The sequence below is a fragment of the Epinephelus moara genome, chromosome 22, assembly GCF_006386435.1.
Source record: "Epinephelus moara isolate mb chromosome 22, YSFRI_EMoa_1.0, whole genome shotgun sequence".
NCBI lineage: Eukaryota > Metazoa > Chordata > Actinopteri > Perciformes > Serranidae > Epinephelus > Epinephelus moara.
Window position 1 is genome coordinate 33,967,962 of NC_065527.1, and position 5,400 is coordinate 33,973,361.

Consider the following 5,400-nt stretch of genomic DNA (forward strand, 5'->3'; position numbering starts at 1 on the left):
TATACATATTGCAAAACTCTGTAAAAGCACACCAAAGCATACATTTTCGTTTCCAAATATTTTATTCCACAAAAGACGAAGAAATTATGATTTTTTTTACCTATTTTGGCACATACATACAAAATCCTCCCGCTCCTCGCTCCAGGCAGCTCCAACTCCGCTCACATGCTCTGTCTCAGGCATCAGAGCCTCTGCGCTACAGTGATAGATGCATTGGCGCTGTCCATGGTGCTAAGGACCGCCAGGATTACAGCGCCCCTCCAAGCACCACAACATATGTAACTTCATTGTTTATGCTGCCCGTGTGCTCAGAAGCACACCAAAAATGCATTTGAGTAATTTCCGAGAAGTTATGATAAAATAAAAAAAAATATGACAGACTACAGAATAGGACTGACAACCTCTCCAGTGTCTCATGTCAGTTAATTAACACTATTTGTTGGCTTTTTATAATTCCTTTTTTTTTCTTTTTGCTGCTGAGCTGCTGCTGCACTGCAACTTTTGGTCTATAATATTGTTGGCTATATTACGCATTTTAATTAAAAAAATAAGAATAAAAGAAATAAACACCGAAATAATTAGTGGAAACTTTTTTTTATTGATACTCCTCCTCTCTGACATACTAACACACACACACACACACACACACACACACACAAACACACACACACACAGAACACGCGACTGAATGAATGAGTGAACATTGGAAGCGGTTCAGCCGCAGTCCCGCCGGCTGGCGCGGTCACTGTTGAGAGTTTACAGAGTTTTGCAATATGTATAGCCTACCTGTATGTATCAAAATGTATAACTTTCAGCAGCACTCTGCCGCGGTCGGAGGTATAAATGCTCAGAAGTCTAGTGTGTTTCATTTTTGTAACTTAAAGGCTTCAGAAAACATACAAGACACATTTTTAGTAAAAGTCATAGGAAGAGAAGCTTGTAGGTTTTATCTAAACAGAGTTATTTGTATTATAAAAACCGTTGTGGCGGCTCTAGGACAAGTGCACTTACATTGATCACTTCCATAAAATAAAACGAGAAATTGGAGATTGAAAATATTGTTAAAATTAAATTAGGGGACTAATCACAGATGTATTGTCTCTGTGTGTTTTTACATCTATTGTTGCTTTTAATTTGCAGCTATACTTTTAATGAAGCTGACATGTCATGACAGTCAAGAACTGGAGCCGGACTTATCCGTCGCCGGTAAGCCGTTATCTTACGCCGCGGAGCACTATGGCCGCCGTATTTGACAGGTATACTATTCCTGTCTGTGTCTGTGACCTCCGTTCAACCCACAACTGGCAGGATTCGCCGTTATTGGACACTCACCCTCTTGCGACTGGACTTTGAACTTATCCCACAGCAGTGGTACCTGAGGTACCGTAGTACTACGGTACTCCAACATTATGGTATCATATGTACTGTGGAGTTTTAGTGCCGCTGTCTACCGTTGGTACCAGTATACCGTGCAAAGTGTGAGAGAGAGTGTGCGCGTCTGTGTGTGTATGTGTGTGTGTGTGTGAGAGAGAGAGAGAGAGAGAGAGAGAGAGAGAGAGAGAGAGAGCNAGTTGTTTCTGACATGAGGGGGTATTCTTGAATTTTCCCAATCAGAAAGAGTTTTTCTGTTTATGCCAATGTCACTTGAACGCAGCATTCACTGCAGGCTATTCAGGTCTCATAGTGGGAGCGGGGCACTGCCGTGCTCACAAAATTATGTTATCGGGGCTATTCGTCATGATATCGGACTTACCGGAATGACGTAATAGTTTCCTGTTATCGCCCGATGATTATCGGCCCGATAGTTATCGTGCACCCCTAATAAATACAGTTAACTGTTACTCACGAAAAAATACATTTGGAGGGTTTGACAAAGTGTTTGCTGCACACACAGGCATACCAAGTGTCAGGATCCCACAATTTCTTCCCTGTTGAAGCCTCACGTTTTATTGCCTGTATCCACTTTTGTCTTCTACAAGGTTCCGTTTAAGATCGGCCCTTCACTATCCCTGTCATCTGACGGTTAATGGCCTCTTCGTTTGTGAGAGCAAGGAGGGCGCGCAATGCCTTGTCTCCCCAGTTGCTCATCTTTACAGTGTCTGTCAGGTTTGCGTTTCCCTCTTGCTACTAGCTGCTCGCTAATTCCTGCTCTCAGCTGTTTCCTGTTTATCCACCGCCAGTGGGTCGCACGTGCGGCGTCATCAACAGCTCCTCCCACAAGTCTTCAACAGCCCCTCCCGTTGCAGAAGGCCGCCTCGGTCTGTTTAAACTAAAAGGGTTCCGCCAATATGACTAAAAATTGGGTGCCTCGGATCAATTCGCCATTCCGCCTCTGTGTGTCTAAACACTCGCAGCTGGCCAGCAAAACGGCCCAACATTCGCGGAAAATCTGGCACTGTAAAAGGGGCTCTAGAAGAGTATGGTGGGGAGGGGGGGACGGGTCGCCAGACTACACAGTTACACTTGTTTTGATGCTGCGATGCCGGCATGCTGTGAGTAATCGTTGTTTGGTTCTATGGGAAAATGCAAAGGCAGTGTAGTGGCCCTGTAGCATGATCTCTGTGGACAAAGGGCAATAGAGACAGACAACCATTCATGCACACATTCACACCTACAGGCAATTTAGAATCACCAATTAACCCTGTGGGCCCGAACGACGCATAGTGCGTCCAAATTTACACCTGTTCTTCTCTATGGATTTTCTCTGCAACCGTGAGTCATAGCGAGAAGCCACGCATATCATGTGAAACAGCGGAGCCGTAGCTTTCCGAGAAGACCAAGCACTTGTCAGTAGTCCAATGTTTTCACAGCAAAAAAAAAATGATGAAGATACACTAAAATGATGTATAACAGAGCTTTCATACAGCTTTGCACACACATTACTCTTGGATGGATTACTCACGAATGCAGGCTCGCACAGAAATGCCACGCATATCACATGAAAACGCAGGACCAGAGCTTTCCAGTGATATCACACACATCATTGTGCTGTCATCCCCTCATGCTATAAATACAGATCGATTGTCTACAAAATAAAAACCTGACGAATTTCTTTACAATCCATTATACAGATCTTGTTATCAGTCACTTCATATAGTGAGGAATATCGTATCTTACCACGTCTTAGGCTTGCATGTGTTTCTCCCTGTCTATCCACATTTGTAGTCCGGCTTTCAAGATGCAAATATCTCCATATTGTCCAGTTGACACTCCATCAAACTTTGTATGACAATCCAAGCGAAGTTCACCTTTTCACACCCAGACAACTGTAGCCTAATTATGCATGCTGACAGGGCAGTAGTCACCATATACATTGAGGGGGACACGCCCCGATAGGTTCTTGAACCTCTTTGAAAAAATGATTGATAAGCTGTAAGCTGTTATTTGCACAAAGTGCCTTTTTTACATATTCAATTGCACAAACTGTAGTTTTTTAGGTGTTCTTTATATTTGCAGAATGTGCCTTGTTTACATGTTCCATGTTTACATATTACATCGTAAAAGAATTGACAAACTGTATTTTTTTTAGGTGTCTAGGTTTCTATTTGCACAAATTGCCTTGTTTACATGTTTCACTGCAGAGCTTTTTGCTGGCTATATATTGTAACGCTCTGTTTTGATTGTAGTATTTTATGTTGTATATCCAGACATCTTTATGTTATAATATTTTTATACTGACTGTTGGCTGGATTCAGTTAAATGTAAATACCGGTCTGTTGTCTGTTGGGCAATAAATATTCTTTCTTATAAAGAAATGTGTTTTTGAACATGGAAAAACTAAACAGTAATACCTGAAACAGAAAATTTACCATGCAGTTTGTATGAAAACCTTTATTGCAAATAATGTATATCAAACAATTACACAGACAAGTCAACATCTGCAACATATAACAAACATATTTACATGCGTGTTCGATGCATTTTGCTTCTTCACGGGGCTTGCCCAACGCCTGAAACTAGGGCAGCCAGTCTGTCTCTTGCAGCATTGCCAGAGGTTTCATTGTGTGTCAAGGGTTCACGGGGAGGTTGTGGGTCGAGGTTATCTCTTGAAATGTCGTCATCAGGGTCCAGGGTGTCCCCATTGCTCAGACACACGTTGTGCAAAAAGGCACAGGAAGCAATGACCTGGGGAGCGAAGGTGGGCTTTACTTCCAGTGCTCTGAAAAGTGTTGACCTCCACCTTGTTTTCATCATCCCAAATGCCCTTTCGATTATGCTGCGCCCCCTTGCATGACAGCCGTTGAAGCGCTGCTGGACTTGTCCATTAGCTGGCTCCTTGTAGGGTGTGATCAGGCAAATGGGGGTCTCAAAACACGGATACCCACCATCACCCAGAAGGATGTAGCCTGGTGGGGGATAGCGTCTTGCCCTTTAAAAGGTACTGTTTTTCATGATCCGTGTGTCATGTACTGAGCCCGGGAATCCCACAAATATGTCCAGGAACCTACCAGATGAATCACAAATTGCCTGCATGTTTATGGAGTAAAATCCTTTGTAATTTAGGTAGTCTAATCGATGCTGCTGTGGTGGTTTGATTCTTATATGGCTGCCATCTATTGCTCCCACAACATTGTGGAATGCTGGGGTTCACGACAGTCGGACAAAACCTTGACCCACTGTTTGCAGCTCCTCAGGTGGTGGGAAGGAGATCGCTCGCTCTAGGTTGTCCCAAATGTTTTGTGCCACTCTGTGGATGATATGATGGACTGTTGCTTTTGGCACATTAAAAACACTTGATACCACACGATATGACAGTCCATGAGCCAGACAGTATGTGTATATCAAAACTTCAAGCTGGTTTCCCCAGCCATGGTCTTGTTCCCTTTGCAAGAGCCTCTGCAAACTGTTCATCGCCCTTCTGGTGAGGCAAAAATCCTGCCTCAGCTTGGCCTCCACATTGTACCATAAACGTAGTACAGGCACGTCGACATGTATTCTACAGTATGTTGTTGGATGACCATTCTGGAAGAGGAAACATTTCACACCATTAATGGCTTGGTTGGAAAAACGTTTAACGTTAGCTTAACACGTAAAACTACTTAAAATCGTTTGTGTCCACTCCCCCAGAATGAAACACATTGCTAGGCTATGGTGCTAACACATCAATATCATGTAGGTGACAGTCGTATATGGGTTACAAGCTGCATAAATCCTTTACATATAAAACACAATAAACACACAAATGGACGCAAACATATGTGTTTACCTCTAACACGATCATAAATACACGAAAGTTTACACGTTTAGGTAAGCTCGTTAGCTAACGTTAGCGTTGATTAGCTCGGTTAACGTTAAATACAACAAAACGTCTATTTACAGCCAATCCATACATACCAAAAACTGGTCCATCAGCACTTGTATGCGTCGAAGATATCTTCTCCTCCTTTGATTTCTGCGACT